Consider the following 25,393-nt stretch of genomic DNA (forward strand, 5'->3'; position numbering starts at 1 on the left):
AGCAAGGAGTAGCTCTTGTCTATTCCATATTTGGCTTAAGGAACTTTATCTGTGCTCATTTCAATCTCTGGTTTTATGCAGCACCCCAACTCACCTTTCCCCTTAAGCAAGCATAAGTTGGTTTTCTAAATTTGAGACCCTGTTCTGTTTTGGAATTCAGTTCCTGTGGAGCCAAGTTTACATTCCGTTTATTAGTGATATCTTATGATGTTTCTTTTTCTGTGTGACTTATTTCAGTTAGAATCATCGTACCTGAATCCACTCATTGTGCTGCTACGGGCCTGATGACATAGATTTCATTGCTGAGTGATACTGCATTGTACGTAAGTACCACAAGTTCTTTATCCATTTTTCACTTTCTGTGATATTGAACTTGTACGGTAAACGAGGATCTTGTAAACAGAGGCGTCCCAAACTTTGGGGTGGCTGTGTCTTTTTGATTTTAATTTCCCTAAGCTATAGGACCATAAGTGGAAGTGCCCTAGGCTCTGTTGCTTTGTTTTTTCGATGTTTCAGGAAACACCATACACTTCTCCCGAGTGTCTGTTGGCAATTTACATCCCGCCCATCAGCATAACAAGGCTCCTAGTTCTCCATGGCCTGTCCTGCCTTTCTGGATTTTACACTTTTTTCAGATGGCCCTTTTGACCGGGGGGAAGTGAGACTTCATTGTAGTGCAGATTTCCTTTGCAAGCTTGCTTGGTTGGCCAAAAAGGGCGTATGCGTTTTTTCCTGAATATATTCAGGAAAAAACGCATACGCCCTTTTTGGCCAAGTGCATCATTGTGGACGTTCTGCCTCTTTTCCTATGCTTTCAATGCAATTCCAGTCTACCTCCTGAAATCGGTTTCCTGCAATTCTGCCCCGCTTTCAAGTCCTCTTGGCAGCCTTACTTCAGTATATTTTTGGACGATAGCTGTCATTTATAACTCTGCAGGTTTGTGAATTACAGTGCCCCGAGCTCCTTTCTTCAACTCGCTTTCTTTTGAGCTGGCCGCAACACCGCAGGATTGCTTCAGGCCCTAATCTGGTTCCGGCACGGCACGCTGAGCCTTTGGTTAATTCCTCTTCCTGGTGGGAAATGAGAGTTAAATTTGCCCGTCCAAACACCTCCAGCTAGTCTCTCATTGGATCTCGCTATTCCTGTTCATCTTCCGCAGAAATTGCAAAATGGGCCAAACAGGAGGTTAAAGGGACTGACTCTCCAAGTCGGGAGAGTGTTAGTAAAGCATCTGGAATGTTGCACCCGAGTACCAGGGTACGAAAACTGAGACATATTTGAACACGTCTCCCGATCACATGGTTGATCATACTCTAGGTTCCACATGCATGTTTTAGCTGAAGGAAGAATACCTTAAACCTGGGTAGTTGAAACCCGTGGAATGGGTACCATGCAATATGACTTCAAAGGGTCTTCATTTGCTCACCGAACCTCTCCAATCCTATCACTGCTGCGTTTATGCCCATGTCCACATGCTTGATTCTCTTTCAGAGACATAGCAATCCATAGGTTTTAAGATACTTACTAGTCAGGTACATACTTAGGCGTTTAATATGCGGTTTTGAGTCCATTTCGTTGAGCAAGGAGTAGCTCTTGTCTATTCCATATTTGGCTTAAAGAACTTTATCTGTGCTCATTTCGATCTCTGGTTTTATGCAGCACCGCAACTCACCTTTCCCCTTCAGCAAGCATACGTTGGTTTTCTAAATTTGAGACCCTGTTCTGTTCTGTAATTCAGTTCCTGTGTAGACAAGTTTACATTCCGTGTATTACTGATATCTTATGATGTTTCTTTTTCTATGTGACTTATTTCAGTTAGAATCATCATACCTGAATCCACTCATTGTGCTGCTAAGGGCCTGATGACATAGATTTCATTGCTGAGTGATATTGCTTTGTAAGTAAATACCACAACTTCTTTATCCATTTTTGACTTTCTGCGATGTTGAACTTGTACTGTAAACGAGGTTCTTGTAAACAGAGCCGTTCCAAACGTTGGGGTGGCTGTGTCTTTTTGATTTTAAATTCCCTAAGCTATAGGACCATAAGTGGAAGTGCCCTAGGCTCTGTTGCTTTGTTTTTTAGATGTTTCAGGAAACACCATACACTTCTCCCGAGTGTCTGTTGGCGATTTCAATCCCGCCCATCAGCATAACAAGGCTCCCAGTTCTCCATGGCCTGTCCTGCCTTTCTGGATTTTACACTTTTTTCAGATGGCCCTTTTGACCGGGGGGAAGTGAGACTTCATTGTAGTGCAGATTTCCTTTGCAAGTTTGCTTGGTTGGCCAAAAAGGGCGTATGCGTTTTTTCCTGAATATATTCAGGAAAAAACGCATACGCCCTTTTTGGCCAAGTGCATCATTGTGGACGTTCTGCCTCTTTTCCTATGCTTTCAATGCAATTCCAGTCTACCTCCTGAAATCGGTTTCCTGCAATTCTGCCCCGCTTTCAAGTCCTCTTGGCAGCCTTACTTCAGTCTATTTTTGGACGATAGCTGTCATTTATAACTCTGCAGGTTTGTGAATTACAGTGTCCCTGAGCTCCTTTCTTCAACTCGCTTTCTTGTGACCTGGCCGCAACACCGCAGGATGGCTTCAGGCCCTAATCTGTTTCTGGAACGGCACGCTGAGCCTTTGGTTAATTCCTCTTCCTGGTGGGAAGTGAGAGTTAAATTTGCCCGTCCAGACACCTCCAGCTAGTCTCTCATTGGTTCTCGCTATTCCTGTTCATCTTCCGCAGAAATTGCAAACTGGGCCAAACAGGAGGTTAAAGGGACTGACTCTCCAAGTCGGGAGAGTGTTAGTAAAGCGTCTGGAATGTTGAACCCGAGTACAAGGGTACGAAACCTGAGACATATTTGAACACGTCTCCCGATCACATGGTTGATCATACTCTAGGTTCCACATGCATGTTTTAGCTGAAGGAAGAATACCTTAAACCTGGGTATTTGAAACCCGTGGAATGGGTACCATGCAATATGACTTCAAAGGGTCTTCATTTGCTCACCGAACCTCTCCAATCCTATCACTGCTGCGTTTTTGCCCCTGTACACATGCTTGATTCTCTTTCGGAGACATAGCAATCCATAGGTTTTAAGATACTTACTAGTCAGGTACATTCTTAGGCGTTTAATATGCGGTGTTGAGTCCATTTCATTGAGCAAGGAGTAGCTCTTGTCTATTCCATATTTGGCTTAAGGAACTTTATCTGTGCTCATTTCAATCTCTGGTTTTATGCAGCACTCCAACTCACCTTTACCCTTAAGCAAGCATAAGTTGGTTTTCTAAATTTGAGACCCTGTTCTGTTCTGTAATTCAGTTCCTGTGTAGCCAAGTTTACGTTCCGTGTATTACTGATATCTTATGATGTTTCTTTTTCTGTGTCTTATTTCAGTTAGAATCATCGTACCTGAATCCACTCATTATGCTGCTACGGGCCTGATGACATAGATTTCATTGCTGAGTGATACTGCATTGTACGTAAGTACCACAAGTTCTTTATCCATTTTTCACTTTCTGTGATATTGAACTTGTACGGTAAACGAGGATCTTGTAAACAGAGGCGTCCCAAACTTTGGGGTGGCTGTGTCTTTTTGATTTTAATTTCCCTAAGCTATAGGACCATAAGTGGAAGTGCCCTAGGCTCTGTTGCTTTGTTTTTTAGATGTTTCAGGAAACACCATACACCTCTCCCTAGTGTCTGTTGGCAATTTACATCCCGCCCATCAGCATAACAAGGCTCCCAGTTCTCCATGGCCTGTCCTGCCTTTCTGGATTTTACACTTTTTTCAGATGGCCCTTTTCACCAGGGGTAAGTGAGAATTCATTGTAGTGCAGATTTCCTTTGCATGCTTGCTTGGTTGGCCAAAAAGGGCGTATGCGTTTTTTCCTGAATATATTCAGGAAAAAACGCATACGCCCTTTTTGGCCAAGTGCATCATTGTGGACGTTCTGCCTCTTTTCCTATGCTTTCAATGCAATTCCAGTCTACCTCCTGAAATCGGTTTCCTGCAATTCTGCCCCGCTTTCAAGTCCTCTTGGCAGCCTTACTTCAGTCTATTTTTGGACGATAGCTGTCATTTATAACTCTGCAGGTTTGTGAATTACAGTGCCCCTGAGCTCCTTTCTTCAAATCGCTTTCTTTTGAGCTGGCCGCAACACCGCAGGATGGCTTCAGGCCCTAATCTGGTTCCGTCACGGCACGCTGAGCCTTTGGTTATTTCCTCTTCCTGGTGGGAAATGAGAGTTAAATTTGCCCGTCCAGACACCTCCAGCTAGTCTCTTATTGGTTCTCCCTATTCCTGTTCATCTTCCGCAGAAATTGCAAACTGGGCCAAACAGGAGGTTAAAGGCGCTGACTCTCCAAGTCGGGAGAGTGTTAGTAAAGCGTCTGGAATGTTGCACCCGAGTACCAGGGGAGAAAAACTGAGACATATTTGAACACGTCTCCCGTTCACATGGTTGATCATACTCTGGGTTCCACATGCATGTTTTAGCTGAAGGAAGAATACCTTAAACCTGGAGAGTTGAGACCCATGTAATGGGTACCATGCAATATGACTTCAAAGGGTCTTCATTTGCTCACCGAACCTCTCCAATCCTATCACTGCTACGTTTATGCCCGTGTACACATGCTTGATTCTCTTTTGGAGACATAGCAATCCATAGGTTTTAAGATACTTACTAGTCAGGTACATTCTTAGGCGTTTAATATGGGGTGTTGAGTCCATTTCGTTGAGCAAGGAGTATCTCTTGTCTATTCCATATTTGGCTTAAGGAACTTTATCTGTGCTCATTTCAATCTCTGGTTTTATGCAGCACCCCAACTCACCTTTACCCTTAAGCAAGCATAAGTTGCTTTTCTAAATTTGAGACCCTGTTCTGTTTTGGAATTCAGTTCCTGTGTAGCCAAGTTTACATTCCGTGTATTAGTGATATCTTATGATGTTTCTTTTTCTGTGTGACTTATTTCAGTTAGAATCATCGTACCTGAATCCACTCATTATGCTGCTACGGGCCTGATGACATAGATTTCATTGCTGAGTGATACTGCATTGTACGTAAGTACCACAAGTTCTTTATCCATTTTTCACTTTCTGTGATATTGAACTTGTACGGTAAACGAGGTTCTTGTAAACAGAGGCGTCCCAAACTTTGGGGTGGCTGTGTCTTTTTGATTTTAATTTCCCTAAGCTATAGGACCATAAGTGCAAGTGCCCTAGGCTCTGTTGCTTTGTTTTTTAGATGTTTCAGGAAACACCATACACTTCTCCCGAGTGTCTGTTGGCAATTTACATCCCGCCCATCAGCATAACAAGGCTCCCAGTTCTCCATGGCCTGTCCTGCCTTTCTGGATTTTACACTTTTTTCAGATGGCCCTTTTGACCGGGGGGGAAGTGAGACTTCATTGTAGTGCAGATTTCCTTTGCAAGCTTGCTTGGTTGGCCAAAAAGGGCGTATGCGTTTTTTCCTGAATATATTCAGGAAAAAACGCATACGCCCTTTTTGGCCAAGTGCATCAATGTGGACGTTCTGTCTCTTTTCCTATGCTTTCAATGCAATTCCAGTCTACCTCCTGAAATCGGTTTCCTGCAATTCTGCCCCGCTTTCAAGTCCTCTTGGCATCCTTACTTTAGTATATTTTTGGACGATAGCTGTCATTTATAACTCTGCAGGTTTGTGAATTACAGTGCCCCTGAGCTCCTTTCTTCAACTTGCTTTCTTTTGAGCTGGCCGCAACACCGCAGCATGGCTTCAGGCCCTAATCTGGTTCCGGCACGGCACGTTGAGCCTTTGGTTATTTCCTCTTCCTGGTGAGAAATGAGAGTTAAATTTGCCCGTCAAGACACCTCTAGCTAGTCTCTCATTGGTTCTCGCTATTCCTGTTCATCTTCCGCAGAAATTGCAAACTGGGCAAAACAGGAGGTTAAAGGGGCTGACCCTCCAGGTGGGGAGAGTGTTAGTAAAGCGTCTGCAATGTTGCACCCGAGTACCAGGGGAGGAAAACTGAGACATATTTGAACACGTCTCCCGATCACACGGTTGATCATACTCTGGGTTCCACATGCATGTTTTAGCTGAAGGAAGAATACCTTAAAACTGGAGAGTTGAGACCCGTGTAATGGGTACCATGCAATATGACTTCAAAGGGTCTTCATTTGCTCACCGAACCTCTCCAATCCTATCACTGCTGCATTTATGCCCCTGTACACATGCTTGATTCTCTTTTGGAGACATAGCAATCCATCAGTTTTAAGATACTTACTAGTCAGGTACATTCTTAGGCGTTTAATATGGGGTGTTGAGTCCATTTCGTTGAGCAAGGAGTAGCTCTTGTCTATTCCATATTTGGCTTAAGGAACTTTATCTGTGCTCATTTCAATCTCTGGTTTTATGCAGCACCCCAAGTCACCTTTCCCCTTAAGCAAGCATAAGTTGGTTTTCTAAATTTGAGACCCTGTTCTGTTCTGTAATTCAGTTCCTGTGTAGCCAAGTTTACATTCCGTGTATTAGTGATATCTTATGATGTTTCTTTTTCTGTGTGACTTATTTCAGTTAGAATCATCATACCTGAATCCACTCATTGTGCTGCTAAGGGCCTGATGACAAAGATTACATTGCTGAGTGATATTGCTTTGTAAGTAAATACCACAAAATCTTTATCCATTTTTCACTTTCTGCGATGTTGAACTTGTACTGTAAACGAGGTTCTAGTAAACAGAGGCGTCCCAAACTTTGGGGTGGCTGTGTCTTTTTGATTTTAATTTCCCTAAGCTATAGGACCATAAGTGGAAGTGCCCTAGGCTCTGTTGCTTTGTTTCTCACATGTTTCAGAAAACACCATACACTTCTCCCGAGTGTCTCTTGGCAAATTACATCCCGCCCATCAGCATAACAAGGCTCCCAGTTCTCCATGGCCTGTCCTGCCTTTCTGGATTTTACACTTTTTTCAGATGGCCCTTTTGACCGGGGGGAAGTGAGACTTCATTGTAGTGCAGATTTCCTTTCCAAGTTTGCTTGGTTGGCCAAAAAGGGCGTATGCGTTTTTTCCTGAATATATTCAGGAAGAAACGCATACGCCCTTTTTGGCCAAGTGCATCATTGTGGACGTTCTGCCTCTTTTCCTATGCTTTCAATGGAATTCCAGTCTACCTCCTGAAATCGGTTTCCTGCAATTCTGCCCCGCTTTCAAGTCCTCTTGGCAGCCTTACTTCAGTATATTCTTGGACGATAGCTGTCATTTATAACTCTGCAGGTTTGTGAATTACAGTGCCCCAGACCTCCTTTCTTCAACTCGCTTTCTTTTGACCTGGCCGCAACACCGCAGGATGGCTTCAGGCCCTAATCTGGTTCCGGCACGGCACGCTGAGCCTTTGGTTAATTCCTCTTCCTGGTGCGAAATGAGAGTTAAATTTGCCCATCCAGACACCTCCAGCTAGTCTCTCATTGGTTCTCGCTATTCCTGTTCATCTTCCGCAGAAATTGCAAACTGGGCCAAACAGGAGGTTAAAGGGACTGACTCTCCAAGTGGGGAGAGTGTTAGTAAAGCGTCTGGAATGTTGCACCCGAGTACCAGGGTATGAAAACTGAGACATATTTGAACACGTCTCCCGATCACATGGTTGATCATACTCTAGGTTCCACATGCATGTTTTAGCTGAAGGAAGAATACCTTAAACCTGGAGAGTTGAGACCCGTGTAATGGGTACCATGCAATATGACTTCAAAGGGTCTTCATTTGCTCACCGAACCTCTCCAATCCTATCACTGCTGCATTTATGCCCCCGTACACATGCTTGATTCTCTTTTGGAGACATAGCAATCCATAGGTTTTAAGATACTTACTAGTCAGGTACATTCTTAGGCATTTAATATGTGGTGTTGAGTCCATTTCGTTGAGCAAGGAGTAGCTCTTGTCTATTCCATATTTGGCTTAAGGAACTTTATCTGTGCTCATTTCAATCTCTGGTTTTATGCAGCACCCCAACTCAGCTTTCCCCTTAAGCAATCATAAGTTGGATTTCTAAATTTGAGACCCTGTTCTGTTTTGGAATTCAGTTCCTGTGTAGCCAAGTTCACATTCCGTGTATTAGTGATATCTTATGATGTTTCTTTTTCTGTGTGACTTTGTTCAGTTAGAATCATAGTACCTGAATCCACTCATTATGCTGCTACGGGCCTGATGACATAGATTTCATTGCTGAGTGATACTGCATTGTACGTAAGTACCACAAGTTCTTTATCCATTTTTCACTTTCTGTGATATTGAACTTGTACGGTAAATGAGGTTCTTGTAAACAGAGGCGTCCCAAATTTGGGGTGGCTGTGTCTTTTTGATTTTAATTTCCCTAAGCTATAGGACCATAAGTGGAAGTGCCCTAGGCTCTGTTGCTTTGTTTTTTAGATGTTTCAGGAAACACCATACACTTCTTCTGAGTGTGTGTTGGCAATTTACATCCCGCCCATCAGCATAACAAGGCTCCCAGTTCTCCATGGCCTGTCCTGCCTTTCTGGATTTTACACTTTTTTCAGATGGCCCTTTTGACCGGGGGGAAGTGAGACTTCATTGTAGTGCAGATTTCCATTGCAAGTTTGCTTGGTTGGCCAAAAAGGGCGTATGCGTTTTTTCCTGAATATATTCAGGAAAAAACGCATACGCCCTTTTTGGCCAAGTGCATCATTGTGGACGTTCTGCCTCTTTTCCTATGCTTTCAATGCAATTCCAGTCTACCTCCTGAAATCGGTTTCCTGCAATTCTGCCCCACTTTCAAGTCCTCTTGGCAGCCTTACTTCAGTATATTTTTGGACGATAGCTGTCATTTATAACTCTGCAGGTTTGTGAATTACAGTGCCCCTGAGCTCCTTTCTTCAACTCGCTTTCTTGTGACCTGGCCGCAACACCGCAGGATGGCTTCAGGCACTAATCTGGTTCCGGCACGGCACGCTGAGCCTTTGGTTAATTCCTCTTCCTGGTGGGAAATGAGAGTTAAATTTGCCCGTCCAGACACCTCCAGCTAGTCTCTCATTGTTTCTCCCTATTCCTGTTCATCTTCCGCAGAAATTGCAAACTGGGCCAAACAGGAGGTTAAAGGCGTTGACTCTCCAAGTGGGGAGAGTGTTAGTAAAGCGTCTGGAATGTTGCACCCGAGTACCAGGGGAGGAAAACTGAGACATATTTGAACACATCTCCCGTTCACACGGTTGATCATACTCTGGGTTCCACATGCATGTTTTAGCTGAAGGAAGAATACCTTAAACATGGAGAGTTGAGACCCGTGTAATGGGTACCATGCAATATGACTTCAAAGGGTCTTTATTTGCTCACCGAACCTCTGCAGTCTTATCACTGCTGCGTTTATGCCCCTGTACACATGCTTGATTCTCTTTTGGACACATAGCAATCCATAGGTTTTAAGATACTTACTAGTCAGGTACATTCTTAGGCGTTTAATATGCGGTGTTGAGTCCATTTCGTTGTGCAAGGAGTAGCTCTTGTCTATTCCATATTTGGCTTAAGGAACTTTATCTGTGCTCATTTCAATCTCTGGTTTTATGCAGCACCCCAACTCACCTTTCCCCTAAAGCAAGCATAAGTTGGTTTTCTAAATTTGACACCCTGTTCTGTTTTGGAATTCAGTTCCTGTGTAGCCAAGTTTACATTCCGTGTATTAGTGATATCTTATGATGTTTCATTTTCTGTGTGACTTATTTCAGTTAGAATCATCGTACCTGAATCCACTCATTATGCTGCTACGGGCCTGATGACATAGATTTCATTGCTGAGTGATACTGCATTGTACGTAAGTACCACAAGTTCTTTATCCATTTTTCACTTTCTGTGATATTGAACTTGTACGGTAAACGAGGTTCTTGTAAACAGAGGCGTCCCAAACTTTGGGGTGGCTGTGTCTTTTTGATTTTAATTTCCCTAAGCTATAGGACCATAAGTGGAAGTGCCCTAGGCTCTGTTGCTTTGTTTTTTCGATGTTTCAGGAAACACCATACACTTCTCCCGAGTGTCTGTTGGCAATTTACATCCCGCCCATCAGCATAACAAGGCTCCCAGTTCTCCATGGCCTGTCCTGCCTTTCTGGATTTTACACTTTTTTCAGATGGCCCTTTTGACCGGGGGGAAGTGAGACTTCATTGTAGTGCAGATTTCCTTTGCAAGTTTGCTTGGTTGGCCAAAAAGGGCGTATGCGTTTTTTCCTGAATATATTCAGGAAGAAACGCATACGCCCTTTTTGGCCAAGTGCATCATTGTGGACGTTCTGCCTCTTTTCCTATGCTTTCAATGGAATTCCAGTCTACCTCCTGAAATTGGATTCCTGCAATTCTGCCCCGCTTTCAAGTCCTCTTGGCAGCCTTACTTCAGTATATTCTTGGACGATAGCTGTCATTTATAACTCTGCAGGTTTGTGAATTACAGTGCCCCAGACCTCCTTTCTTCAACTCGCTTTCTTTTGACCTGGCCGCAACACCGCAGGATGACTTCAGGCCCTAATCTGGTTCCGGCACGGCACGCTGAGCCTTTGGTTAATTCCTCTTCCTGGTGCGAAATGAGAGTTAAATTTGCCCATCCAGACACCTCCAGCTAGTCTCTCATTGGTTCTCGCTATTCCTGTTCATCTTCCGCAGAAATTGCAAACTGGGCCAAACAGGAGGTTAAAGGGACTGACTCTCCATGTCGGGAGAGTGTTAGTAAAGCGTCTGGAATGTTGCACCCGAGTACCAGGGTATGAAAACTGAGACATATTTGAACACGTCTCCCGATCACATGGTTGATCATACTCTAGGTTCCACATGCATGTTTTAGCTGAAGGAAGAATACCTTAAACCTGGAGAGTTGAGACCCGTGTAATGGGTACCATGCAATATGACTTCAAAGGGTCTTCATTTGCTCACCGAACCTCTCCAATCCTATCACTGCTGCATTTATGCCCCCGTACACATGCTTGATTCTCTTTTGGAGACATAGCAATCCATAGGTTTTAAGATACTTACTAGTCAGGTACATTCTTAGGCATTTAATATGTGGTGTTGAGTCCATTTCGTTGAGCAAGGAGTAGCTCTTGTCTATTCCATATTTGGCTTAAGGAACTTTATCTGTGCTCATTTCAATCTCTGGTTTTATGCAGCACCCCAACTCAGCTTTCCCCTTAAGCAATCATAAGTTGGATTTCTAAATTTGAGACCCTGTTCTGTTTTGGAATTCAGTTCCTGTGTAGCCAAGTTCACATTCCGTGTATTAGTGATATCTTATGATGTTTCTTTTTCTGTGTGACTTTGTTCAGTTAGAATCATAGTACCTGAATCCACTCATTATGCTGCTACGGGCCTGATGACATAGATTTCATTGCTGAGTGATACTGCATTGTACGTAAGTACCACAAGTTCTTTATCCATTTTTCACTTTCTGTGATATTGAACTTGTACGGTAAATGAGGTTCTTGTAAACAGAGGCGTCCCAAATTTGGGGTGGCTGTGTCTTTTTGATTTTAATTTCCCTAAGCTATAGGACCATAAGTGGAAGTGCCCTAGGCTCTGTTGCTTTGTTTTTTAGATGTTTCAGGAAACACCATACACTTCTTCTGAGTGTGTGTTGGCAATTTACATCCCGCCCATCAGCATAACAAGGCTCCCAGTTCTCCATGGCCTGTCCTGCCTTTCTGGATTTTACACTTTTTTCAGATGGCCCTTTTGACCGGGGGGAAGTGAGACTTCATTGTAGTGCAGATTTCCATTGCAAGTTTGCTTGGTTGGCCAAAAAGGGCGTATGCGTTTTTTCCTGAATATATTCAGGAAAAAACGCATATGCCCTTTTTGGCCAAGTGCATCATTGTGGACGTTCTGCCTCTTTTCCTATGCTTTCAATGCAATTCCAGTCTACCTCCTGAAATCGGTTTCCTGCAATTCTGCCCCACTTTCAAGTCCTCTTGGCAGCCTTACTTCAGTATATTTTTGGACGATAGCTGTCATTTATAACTCTGCAGGTTTGTGAATTACAGTGCCCCTGAGCTCCTTTCTTCAACTCGCTTTCTTGTGACCTGGCCGCAACACCGCAGGATGGCTTCAGGCCCTAATCTGGTTCCGGCACGGCACGCTGAGCCTTTGGTTAATTCCTCTTCCTGGTGGGAAATGAGAGTTAAATTTGCCCGTCCAGACACCTCCAGCTAGTCTCTCATTGTTTCTCCCTATTCCTGTTCATCTTCCGCAGAAATTGCAAACTGGGCCAAACAGGAGGTTAAAGGGACTGACTCTCCAAGTGGGGAGAGTGTTAGTAAAGCGTCTGGAATGTTGCACCCGAGTACCAGGGGAGGAAAACTGAGACATATTTGAACACATCTCCCGTTCACACGGTTGATCATACTCTGGGTTCCACATGCATGTTTTAGCTGAAGGAAGAATACCTTAAACATGGAGAGTTGAGACCCGTGTAATGGGTACCATGCAATATGACTTCAAAGGGTCTTTATTTGCTCACCGAACCTCTGCAGTCTCATCACTGCTGCGTTTATGCCCCTGTACACATGCTTGATTCTCTTTTGGACACATAGCAATCCATAGGTTTTAAGATACTTACTAGTCAGGTACATTCTTAGGCGTTTAATATGGGGTGTTGAGTCCATTTCGTTGAGCAAGGAGTAGCTCTTGTCTATTCCATATTTGGCTTAAGGAACTTTATCTGTGCTCATTTCAATCTCTGGTTTTATGCAGCACCCCAACTCACCTTTCCCCTTAAGCAAGCATAAGTTGGTTTTCTAAATTTGAGACCCTGTTCTGTTCTGTAATTCAGTTCCTGTGTAGCCAAGTTTACATTCCGTGTATTACTGATATCTTATGATGTTTCTTTTTCTGTGTGACTTATTTCAGTTAGAATCATCATACCTGAATCCACTCATTGTGCTGCTAAGGGCCTCATGACATAGATTTCATTGCTGAGTGATACTGCATTGTACGTAAGTACCACAAGTTCTTTATCCATTTTTCACTTTCTGTGATATTGAACTTGTACGGTAAACGAGGTTCTTGTAAACAGAGGCGTCCCAAATTTGGGGTGGCTGTGTCTTTTTGATTTTAATTTCCCTAAGCTATAGGACCGTAAGTGGAAGTGCCCTAGGCTCTGTTGCTTTGTTTTTTAGATGTTTCAGGAAACACCATACACTTCTCCCGAGTGTCTGTTGGCAATTTACATCCCGCCCATCAGCATAACAAGGCTCCCAGTTCTCCATGGCCTGTCCTGCCTTTCTGGATTTTACACTTTTTTCAGATGGCCCTTTTGACCGGGGGGAAGTGAGACTTCATTGTAGTGCAGATTTCCTTTGCAAGTTTGCTTGGTTGGCCAAAAAGGGCGTATGCGTTTTTTCCTGAATGTATTCAGGAAGAAACGCATACGCCCTTTTTGGCCAAGTGCATCATTGTGGACGTTCTGCCTCTTTTCCTATGCTTTCAATGCAATTCCAGTCTACCTCCTGAAATCGGTTTCCTGCAATTCTGCCCCGCTTTCAAGTCCTCTTGGCAGCCTTACTTCAGTATATTTTTGGACGATAGCTGTCATTTATAACTCTGCACGTTTGTGAATTACAGTGCCTCTGAGCTTGTTTCCTGAACTCGCTTTCTTGTGACCTGGCCGCAACACCGCAGGATGGCTTCAGGCACTAATCTGGTTCCGGCAAGGCACACTGAGGCTTTGGTTAATTCCTCTTCCTGGTGGGAAATGAGAGTTAAATTTGCCCGTCCAGACACCTCCAGCTAGTCTCTCATTGTTTCTCCCTATTCCTGTTCATCTTCCGCAGAAATTGCAAACTGGGCCAAACAGGAGGTTAAAGGCGTTGACTCTCCAAGTGGGGAGAGTGTTAGTAAAGCGTCTGGAATGTTGCACCCGAGTACCAGGGGAGGAAAACTGAGACATATTTGAACACATCTCCCGTTCACACGGTTGATCATACTCTGGGTTCCACATGCATGTTTTAGCTGAAGGAAGAATACCTTAAACATGGAGAGTTGAGACCCGTGTAATGGGTACCATGCAATATGACTTCAAAGGGTCTTTATTTGCTCACCGAACCTCTGCAGTCTTATCACTGCTGCGTTTATGCCCCTGTACACATGCTTGATTCTCTTTTGGACACATAGCAATCCATAGGTTTTAAGATACTTACTAGTCAGGTACATTCTTAGGCGTTTAATATGCGGTGTTGAGTCCATTTCGTTGTGCAAGGAGTAGCTCTTGTCTATTCCATATTTGGCTTAAGGAACTTTATCTGTGCTCATTTCAATCTCTGGTTTTATGCAGCACCCCAACTCACCTTTCCCCTAAAGCAAGCATAAGTTGGTTTTCTAAATTTGACACCCTGTTCTGTTTTGGAATTCAGTTCCTGTGTAGCCAAGTTTACATTCCGTGTATTAGTGATATCTTATGATGTTTCTTTTTCTGTGTGACTTATTTCAGTTAGAATCATCGTACCTGAATCCACTCATTATGCTGCTACGGGCCTGATGACATAGATTTCATTGCTGAGTGATACTGCATTGTACGTAAGTACCACAAGTTCTTTATCCATTTTTCACTTTCTGTGATATTGAACTTGTACGGTAAACGAGGTTCTTGTAAACAGAGGCGTCCCAAACTTTGGGGTGGCTGTGTCTTTTTGATTTTAATTTCCCTAAGCTATAGGACCATAAGTGGAAGTGCCCTAGGCTCTGTTGCTTTGTTTTTTCGATGTTTCAGGAAACACCATACACTTCTCCTGAGTGTCTGTTGGCAATTTACATCCCGCCCATCAGCATAACAAGGCTCCCAGTTCTCCATGGCCTGTCCTGCCTTTCTGGATTTTACACTTTTTTCAGATGGCCCTTTTGACCAGGGGGAAGTGAGACTTCATTGTAGTGCAGATTTCCTTTGCAAGCTTGCTTGGTTGGCCAAAAAGGGCGTATGCGTTTTTTCCTGAATATATTCAGGAAAAAACGCATACGCCCTTTTTGGCCAAGTGCATCATTGTGGACGTTCTGCCTCTTTTCCTATGCTTTCAATGCAATTCCAGTCTACCTCCTGAAATCGGTTTCTTGCAATTCTGTCCCGCTTTCAAGTCCTCTAGGCAGCCTTGCTTCAGTATATTTTTGGACGATAGCTGTCATTTATAACTCTGCAGGTTTGTGAATTACAGTGCCCCTGAGCTCCTTTCTTCCACTCGCTTTCTTTTGAGCTGGCCGCAACACCGCAAGATGGCTTCAGGCCCTAATTTCGTTCCGGCAGGGCACGCTGAGCCTTTGGTTATTTCCTCTTCCTGGTGGGAAATGAGAGTTAAATTTGCCCATCCAGACACCTCCAGCTAGTCTCTCATTGGTTCTCCCTATTCCTGTTCATCTTCCGCAGAAATTGCAAATTGGGCCAAACAGGAGGTTAAAGGCGCTGACTCTCCAAGTGGGGAGAGTGTTAGTAAAGCGTCTGGAATGTTGCACCCGAGTACCAGGGGAGGAAAACTGAGACATATTTGAACACGTTTCCCGATCACATGGTTGATCATACTCTGGGTTCCACATGCATGTTTTAGCTGAAGGAAGAATACCTTAAACCTGGAGAGTTGAGACCCGTGTAATGGGTACCATGCAATATGACTTCAAAGGGTCTTCATTTGCTCACCGAACCTCTCCAATCCTATCACTGCTGCGTTTATGCCCCTGTACACACGCTTGATTCTCTTTTGGAGACATAGCAATCCATAGGTTTTAAGATACTTACTAGTCAGGTACATTCTTAGGCGTTTAATATGTGGTGTTGAGTCCATTTCGTTGAGCAAGGAGTAGCTCTTGTCTATTCCATATTTGGCTTAAGGAACTTTATCTGTGCTCATTTCAATCTCTGGTTTTATGCAGCACCCCAACTCACCTTTCCCCTTAAGCAAGCATAAGTTGGATTTCTAAATTTGAGACCCTGTTCTGTTTTGGAATTCAGTTCCTGTGTAGCCAAGTTTACATTCCGTGTATTAGTGATATCTTATGATGTTTCTTTTTCTGTGTGACTTATTTCAGTTAGAATCATCGTACCTGAATCCACTCATTATGCTGCTAAGGGCCTGATGACATACATTTCATTGCTGAGTGATACTGCATTGTAAGTAAGTACCACAACTTCTTTATCCATTTTTCAATTTCTGCGATGTTGAACTTGTACTGTAAACGAGGTTCTTGTAAACAGAGGCATCCCAAACTTTGGGGTGGCTGTGTCTTTTTGATTTTAATTTTCCTAAGCTATAGGACCATAAGTGGAAGTGCCCTAGGCTCTGTTGCTTTGTTTTTTAGATGTTTCAGGAAACACCATACACTTCTCCCGAGTGTCTGTTGGCAATTTACATCCCGCCCATCAGCATAACAAGGCTCCCAGTTCTCCATGGCCTGTCCTGCCTTTCTGGATTTTACACTTTTTTCAGATGGCCCTTTTCACCAGGGGTAAGTGAGACTTCATTGTAGTGCAGATTTCCTTTGCATGCTTGCTTGGTTGGCCAAAAAGGGCGTATGCGTTTTTACCTGAATATATTCAGGAAAAAACGCATACGCCCTTTTTGGCCAAGTGCATCATTGTGGACGTTCTGCCTCTTTTCCTATGCTTTCAATGCAATTCCAGTCTACCTCCTGAAATCGGTTTCCTGCAATTCTGCCCCGCTTTCAAGTCCTCTTGGCAGCCTTACTTCAGTATATTTTTGGACGATAGCTGTCATTTATAACTCTGCAGGTTTGTGAATTACAGTGCCCCTGAGCTCCTTTCTTCAACTCACTTTCTTGTGACCTGGCCACAACACTGCAGGATGGCTTCAGGCCCTAATCTGGTTCCGGCACGGCACGCTGAGTCTTTGGTTAATTCCTCTTCCTGGTGGGAAGTGAGAGTTAAATTTGCCCGTCCAGACACCTCCAGCTAGTCTCTCATTGGTTCTCGCTATTCCTGTTCATCTTCCGCAGAAATTGCAAACTGGGCCAAACAGGAGGTTAAAGGCGCTGACTCTCCAAGTGGGGAGAGTGTTAGTAAAGCGTCTGGAATGATGCACCCGAGTACCAGGGTACGAAAACTGAGACATATTTGAACACGTCTCCCGTTCACACGGTTGATCATACTCTAGGTTCCACATGCATGTTTTAGGTGAAGGAAGAATACCTTAAACCTGGGTAGTTGAGACCCGTGGAATGGGTACCATGCAATATGACTTCAAAGGGTCTTCATTTGCTCAGCAAACCTCTCCAGTCCTATGACTGCTGCGTTTATACCCCTGTACACATGCTTGATTCTCTTTCGGAGACATTGCAATCCGTAGGTTTTAAGATACTTACTAGTCAGGTACATTCTTAGGCGTTTAATATGCGGTGTTGAGTCCATTTCGTTGAGCAAGGAGTAGCTCTTGTCTATTCCATATTTGGCTTAAGGATCTTTATCTGTGCTCATTTCGATCTCTGGTTTTATGCAGCACCCCAACTCACCTTTACCCTTAAGCAAGCATAAGTTGGTTTTCTAAATTTGAGACCCTGTTCTGTTCTGTAATTCAGTTCCTGTGTAGCCAAGTTTATATTCCGTGTATTACTGATATCTTATGATGTTTCTTTTTCTGTGTGACTTATTTCAGTTAGAATCATCATACCTGAATCCACTCATTGTGCTGCTAAGGGCCTGATGACATAGATTTCATTGCTGAGTGATATTGCTTTGTAAGTAAATACCACAACTTCTTTATCCATTTTTCACTTTCTGCGATGTTGAACTTGTAATGTAAACGAGGTTATTGTAAACAGAGCCGTTCCAAACTTTGGGGTGCTTGTGTCTTTTTGATTTTAATTTCCCTAAGCTATAGGACCATAAGTGGAAGTGCCCTAGGCTCTGTTGCTTTGTTTTTTAGATGTTTCAGGAAACACCATACACTTCTCCCGAGTGTCTGTTGGCAATGTACATCCCGCCCATCAGCATAACAAGGCTCCCAGTTCTCCATGGCCTGTCCTGCCTTTCTGGATTTTACACTTTTTTCAGATGGCCCTTTTGACCGGGGGGAAGTGAGACTTCATTGTAGTGCAGATTTCCTTTGCAAGCTTGCTTGGTTGGCCAAAAAGGGCGTATGCGTTTTTTCCTGAATATATTCAGGAAAAAACGCATACGCCCTTTTTGCCCAAGTGCATCATTGTGGACGTTCTGCCTCTTTTCCTATGCTTTCAATGCAATTCCAGTCTACCTCCTGAAATCGGTTTCCTGCAATTCTGCCCCGCTTTCAAGTCCTCTTGGCAGCCTTACTTCAGTATATTTTTGGACGATAGCTGTCATTTATAACTCTGCAGGTTTGTGAATTACAGTGCCCCTGAGCTCCTTTCTTCAACTCGCTTTCTTGTGACCTGGCCACAACACTGCAGGATGGCTTCAGGCCCTAATCTGGTTCCGGCATGGCACGCTGAGCCTTTGGTTAATTCCTCTTCCTGGTGGGAAATGAGAGTTAAATTTGCCCGTCCAGACACCTCCAGCTAGTCTCTCATTGGTTCTCCCTATTCCTGTTCATCTTCCGCAGAAATTGCAAACTGGGCCAAACAGGACGTTAAAGGGACTGACTCTCCAAGTCGGGAGAGTGTTAGTAAAGCATCTGGAATGTTGCACCCGAGTACCAGGGTACGAAAACTGAGACATATTTGAACACGTCTCCCGATCACATGGTTGATCATACTCTAGGTTCCACATGCATGTTTTAGCTGAAGGAAGAAAACCTTAAACCTGTGTAGTTGAAACCCGTGGAATGGGTACCATGCAATATGACTTCAAAGGGTCTTCATTTGCTCACCGAACCTCTCCAATCCTATCACTGCTGCGTTTATGCCCCTGTACACATGCTGGATTCTCTTTCGGAGACATAGCAATCCATAGGTTTTAAGATACTTACTAGTCAGGTACATTCTTAGGCGTTTAATATGCGATGTTGAGTCGATTTCATTGAGCAAGGAGTAGCTCTTGTCTATTCCATATTTGGCTTAAGGAACTTTATCTGTGCTCATTTCGATCTCTGGTTTTATGCAGCACCCCAACTCACCTTTCCCCTTAAGCAAGCATAAGTTGGTTTTCTAAATTTGAGACCCTGTTCTGTTCTGTAATTCAGTTCCTGTGTAGCCAAGTTTACATTCCGTGTATTAGTGATATCTTATGATGTTTCTTTTTCTGTGTGACTTATTTCAGTTAGAATCATCGTACCTGAATCCACTCATTATGCTGCTACGGGCCTGATGACATAGATTTCATTGCTGAGTGATACTGCATTGTACGTAAGTACCACAAGTTCTTTATCCATTTTTCAATTTCTGTGATATTAAACTTGTACGGTAAACGAGGTTCTTGTAAACAGAGGCGTCCCAAATTTTGAGGTGGCTGTGTCTTTTTGATTTTAATTTCTCTAAGCTATAGGACCATAAGTGGAAGTGCCCTAGGCTCTGTTGCTTTGTTTCTTAGATGTTTCAGGACACACCATACACTTCTCCCGAGTGTCTGTTGGCAATTTACATCCCGCCCATCAGTATAACAGGGCTCCCGTTCTCCAGGGCCTGTCCTGCTTTTCTGGATTTTACACTTTTTTCAGATGGCCCTTTTGACCGGGGGGAAGTGAGACTTCATTGTAGTGCAGATTTCTTTGCAAGCTTGCTTGGTTGGCCAAAAAGGGCGTATGCGTTTTTTCCTGAATATATTCAGGAAAAAACGCATACGCCCTTTTTGGCCAAGTGCATCATTGTGGACGTTCTGCCTCTTTTCCTATGCTTTCAATGCAATTCCACTCTACCTCCTGAAATCGGTTTCCTGCAATTCTGCCCCGCTTTCAAGTCCTCTTGGCAGCCTTACTTCAGTATATTTTTGGACGATAGCTGTCATTTATAACTCTGCAGGTTTGTGAATTACAGTGCCCCTGAGCTCCTTTCTTCAACTCGCTTTCTTTTGAGCTGGCCGCAACACCGCAGGATGGCTTCAGGCACTAAACTGGTTCCGGCACGGCACGCTGAGCCTTTGGTTAATTCCTCTTCCTGGTGGGAAATGAGAGTTAAATTTGCCCGTCCAGACACCTCCAGCTAGTCTCTCATTGGTTCTCGCTATTCCTGTTCATCTTCCGCAGAAATTGCAAACTGGGCCAAACAGGACGTTAAAGGGAATGATTCTCCAAGTCGGGAGAGTGTTAGTAAAGCGTCTGGAATGTTGCACCCGAGTACCAGGGTACGAAAACTGAGACATATTTGAACACGTCTCCCGTTCACACGGTTGATCATACTCTGGGTTCCACATGCATGTTTTAGCTGAAGGAAGAATACCTTAAACCTGGAGATTTGAGAACCGTGTTATGGGTACCATGCAATATGACTTCAAAGGGTCTTCATTTGCACACCGAACCTCTCCAATCCTATCACTGCTGCGTTTATGCCCCTGTACACACACTTGATTCTCTTTTGGAGACATAGCAATCCATAGGTTTTAAGATACTTACTAGTCAGGTACATTTTTAGGCGTTTAATATGGGGTGTTGAGTCCATTTCATTGAGCAAGGAGTAGCTCTTGTCAATTCCATATTTGGCTTAAGGAACTTTATCTGTGCTCATTTCAATCTCTGGTTTTATGCAGCTCCCCAACTCACCTTTCCCCTTAAGCAAGCATAAGTTGGTTTTCTAAATTTGAGACCCTGTTCTGTTTTGGATTTCAGTTCCTGTGTAGCCAAGTTTACATTCCGTGTATTAGTGATATCTTATGATGTTTCTTTTTCTGTGTGACTTATTTCAGTTAGAATCATCGTACCTGAATCCACTCATTATGCTGCTACGGGCCTGATGACATAGATTTCATTGCTGAGTGATACTGCATTGTACGTAAGTACCACAAGTTCTTTATCCATTTTTCACTTTCTGTGATATTGAACTTGTACGGTAAACGAGGTTCTTATAAACAAAGGCGTCCCAAACTTTGGGGTGCCTGTGTCTTTTTGATTTTAATTTCCCTAAGCTATAGGACCATAAGTGGAAGTGCCCTAGGCTCTGTTGCTTTGTTTTTTAGATGTTTCAGGAAACACCATACATGTCTCCTGAGTGTGTGTTGGCAATTTACATCCCGCCCATCAGCATAACAAGGCTCCCAGTTCTCCATGGCCTGTCCTGCCTTTCTGGATTTTACACTTTTTTCAGATGGCCCTTTTGACCAGGGGGAAGTGAGACTTCATTGTAGTGCAGATTTCCTTTGCAAGCTTGCTTGATTGGCCAAAAAGGGCGTATGCGTTTTTTCCTGAATATATTCAGGAAAAAACGCATACGCCCTTTTTGCCCAAGTGCATCATTGTGGACGTTCTGCCTCTTTTCCTATGCTTTCAATGCAATTCCAGTCTACCTCCTGAAATCGGTTTCCTGCAATTCTGCCCCGCTTTCAAGTCCTCTTGGCAGCCTTACTTCAGTATATTTTTGGACGATAGCTGTCATTTATAACTCTGCAGGTTTGTGAATTACAGTGTCCCTGAGCTCCTTTCTTCAACTCGCTTTCTTGTGAGCTGGCCGCAACACCGCAGGATGGCTTCAGGCCCTAATCTGGTTCCGGCACGGCACGCTGAGCCTTTGGTTATTTCCTCTTCCTGGTGGGAAATGTGAGTTAAGTTTGCCCGTCCAGTCACCTCCAGCTAGTCTCTCATTGGTTCTCGCTATTCCTGTTCATCTTCCGCAGAAATTGCAAACTGGGCCAAACAGGAGTTTAAAGGGACTGACTCTCCAAGTCGGGAGAGTGTTAGTAAAGTGTCTGGAATGTTGCACCCGAGTACCAGGGTACGGAAACTGAGACATATTTGAACACGTCTCCCGATCACATGGTTGATCATACTCTAGGTTCCACATGCATGTTTTAGCTGAAGGAAGAATACCTTAAAACTGGGCAGTTGAAACCCGTGTAATGGGTACCATGCAATATGACTTCAAAGGGTCTTCATTTGCTCACCGAACCTCTCCAATCCTATCACTGCTGCGTTTATGCCCCTATACACATGCTGGATTCTCTTTCGGAGACATAGCAATCCATAGGTTTTAAGATACTTACTAGTCAGGTACATTTTTCGGCGTTTAATATGGGGTGTTCAGTCCAATTCGTTGAGCAAGGAGTAGCTCTTGTCTATTCCATATTTGGCTTAAGGAACTTTATCTGTGCTCATTTCGATCTCTGGTTTTATGCAGCACCCCAACTCACCTTTACCCTTAAGCAAGCATAAGTTGGTTTTCTAAATTTGAGACCCTGTTCTGTTTTGGAATTCAGTTCCTGTGTAGCCAAGTTTACATTCCGTGTATTAGTGATATCTTATGATGTTTCTTTTTCTGTGTGACTTATTTCAGTTAGAATCATCGTACCTGAATCCACTCATTATGCTGCTATGGGCCTGATGACATAGATTTCATTGCTGAGTGATATTGCTTTGTAAGTAAATACCACAACTTCTTTATCCATTTTTCACTTTCTGCGATGTTGAACTTGTACTGTAAACGAGGTTCTTGTAAACAGAGGCGTCCCAAACTTTGGGGTGGCTGTGTCCTTTTGATTTTAATTTCCCTAAGCTATAGGACCATAAGTGGAAGTGCCCTAGGCTGTGTTGCTTTGTTTTTTAGATGTTTCAGGAAACACCATACACTTCTCCCGAGTGTCTGTTGGCAATTTACATCCCGCCCATCAGCATAAGAAGGCTCCCAGTTCTCCATGGCCTGTCCTGCCTTTCTGGATTTTACACTTTTTTCAGATGGCCCTTTTGACCAGGGGGAAGTGAGACTTCATTGTAGTACAGATTTCCTTTGCAAGCTTGCTTTGTTGGCCAAAAAGCGCGTATGCGTTTTTTCCTGAATATATTCAGGAAAAAACGCATACGCCCTTTTTGGCCAAGTGCATCATTGTGGACGTTCTGCCTCTTTTCCTATGCTTTCAATGCAATTCCAGTCTACCTCCTGAAATCGGTTTCCTGCAATTCTGCCCCGCTTTGAAGTCCTCTTGGCAGCCTTACTTCAGTATATTTTTGGACGATAGCTGTCATTTATAACTCTGCAGGTTTGTGAATTACAGTGCCCCTGAGCTCCTTTCTTCAACTCGCTTTCTTTTGAGCAGGCCGCAACACCGCAGGATGGCTTCAGGCCCTAATCTGGTTCCGGCACGGCACGCTGAGCCTTTGGTTATTTCCTCTTCCTGGTGGGAAATGAGAGTTAAGTTTGCCCGTCCAGACACCTCCAGCTAGTCTGTCATTGGTTCTCCCTATTCCTGTTCATCTTCCGCAGAAATTGCAAACTGGGCCAAACAGGAGGTTAAAGGCGCTGACTCTCCAAGTGGGGAGAGTGTTAGTAAAGCGTCTGGAATGTTGCACCCGACTACCAGGGGAGATAAACTGAGACATATTTGAACACGTCTCCCGTTCACATGGTTGATCATACTCTGGGTTCCACATGCATGTTTTAGCTGAAGGAAGAATACCTTAAACCTGGAGAGTTGAGACCCGTGTAATGGGTACCATGGAATATGACTTCAAAGGGTCTTCATTTGCTCACCGAACCTCTCCAATCCTATCACTGCTGCGTTTATGCCCCTTTACACACACTTGATTCACTTTTGGAGACATAGCAATCCATAGGTTTTAAGATACTTACTAGTCAGGTACATTCTTAGGCGTTTAATATGGGGTGTTGAGTCCATTTCGTTGAGCAAGGAGTAGCTCTTGTCTATTCCATATTTGGCTTAAGGAACTTTATCTGTGCTCATTTCAATCTCTGGTTTTATGCAGCACCCCAACTCACCTTTCCCCTTAAGCAAGCATAAGTTGGTTTTCTAAATTTGAGACCCTGTTCTGTTTTGGAATTCAGTTCCTGTGTAGCCAAGTTTACATTCCGTGTATTAGTGATATCTTATGATGTTTCTTTTTCTGTGTGACTTATTTCAGTTAGAATCATCGTACCTGAATCCACTCATTATGCTGCTACGGGCCTGATGACATAGATTTCATTGCTGAGTGATACTGCATTGTACGTAAGTACCACAAGTTCTTTATCCATTTTTCACTTTCTGCGATATTGAACTTGTACGGTAAACGAGGTTCTTGTAAACAGAGGCGTCCCAAACTTTGGGGTGGCTGTGTCTTTTTGATTTTAATTTCCCTAAGCTATAGGACCATAAGTGGAAGTGCCCTAGGCTCTGTTGCTTTGTTTTTTAGATGTTTCAGCAAACACCATACACTTCTCCTGAGTGTCTGTTGGCAATTTACATCCCGCCCATCAGCATAACAAGGCTTCCAGTTCTCCATGGCCTGTCCAGCCTTTCTGGATTTTACACTTTATCAGATGGCCCTTTTGACCGGGGGGAAGTGAGACTTCATTGTAGTGCAGATTTCCTTTACAAGTTTGCTTGGTTCGCCAAAAAGGGCGTATGCGTTTTTTCCTGAATATATTCAGGAAAAAACGCATACGCCCTTTTTGGCCAAGTGCATCATTGTGGACGTTCTGCCTCTTTTCCTATGCTTTCAATGCAATTCCAGTCTACATCCTGAAATCGGTTTCCTGCAATTCTGCCCCGCTTTCAAGTCCTCTTGGCAGCCTTACTTGAGTCTATTTTTGCACGATAGCTGTCATTTATAACTCTGCAGGTTTGTGAATTACAGTGCCCCTGAGCTCCTTTCTTCAACTCGCTTTCTTGTGAACTGGCCGCAACACCGCAGGATGGCTTCAGGCCCTAATCTGGTTCCGGCATGACACGCTGAGCCTTTGGTTAATTCCTCTTCCTGGTGGGAAATGAGAGTTAAATTTGCCCGTCCAGACACCTCCAGCTAGTCTCTCATTGGTTCTCGCTATTCCTGTTCATCTTCCGCAGAAATTGCAAACTGGGCCAAACAGGAGGTTAAAGGGACTGACTCTGCAAGTCGGGAGAGTGTTAGTAAATCGTCTGGAATGTTGCACCCGAGTACCAGGGTACGAAAACTGAGACATATTTGAACACGTCTCCTGATCACATGGTTGAGCATACTCTAGGTTCCACATGCATGTTTTAGCTGAAGGAAGAATACCTTAAACCTGTGTAGATGAAACCCGTGGAATGGGTACCATGCAATATGACTTCAAAGGGTCTTCATTTGCTCACCGAACCTCTCCAATCCTATCACTGCTGCGTTTATGCCCCTGTACACCCGCTTGATTCTCTTTTGGAGACATAGCAATCCATAGGTTTTAAGATACTTACTAGTCAGGTACATTCTTAGGCATTTAATATGCGGTGTTGAGTCCATTTCATTGAGCAAGGAGTAGCTCTTGTCTATTCCATATTTGGCTTAAGGAACTTTATCTGTGCTCATTTCAATCTCTGGTTTTATGCAGCACCCCAACTCACCTTTACCATTAAGCAAGTATAAGTTGG

At 43.7% G+C, this 25,393-nt stretch overlaps 1 long non-coding RNA gene across 1 annotated transcript in view; it reads left to right on the plus strand.

The window, feature by feature from the left end:
- LOC307181132 overlaps positions 1 to 22,435 on the plus strand; it is a 226,395-nt gene extending 203,960 nt beyond the window's left edge. Inside the window, exon 3 of the long non-coding RNA XR_013825936.1 lies at positions 22,355 to 22,435. This is a non-coding gene — a long non-coding RNA (uncharacterized lncRNA). The remainder of the gene's footprint in view (positions 1 to 22,354) is intronic.
- The last annotated feature ends 2,958 nt before the right edge of the window (positions 22,436 to 25,393 follow it).

This window comes from Stenella coeruleoalba (genome assembly GCF_951394435.1).
Source record: "Stenella coeruleoalba genome assembly, contig: scaffold_143, whole genome shotgun sequence".
Lineage (NCBI taxonomy): Eukaryota > Metazoa > Chordata > Mammalia > Artiodactyla > Delphinidae > Stenella > Stenella coeruleoalba.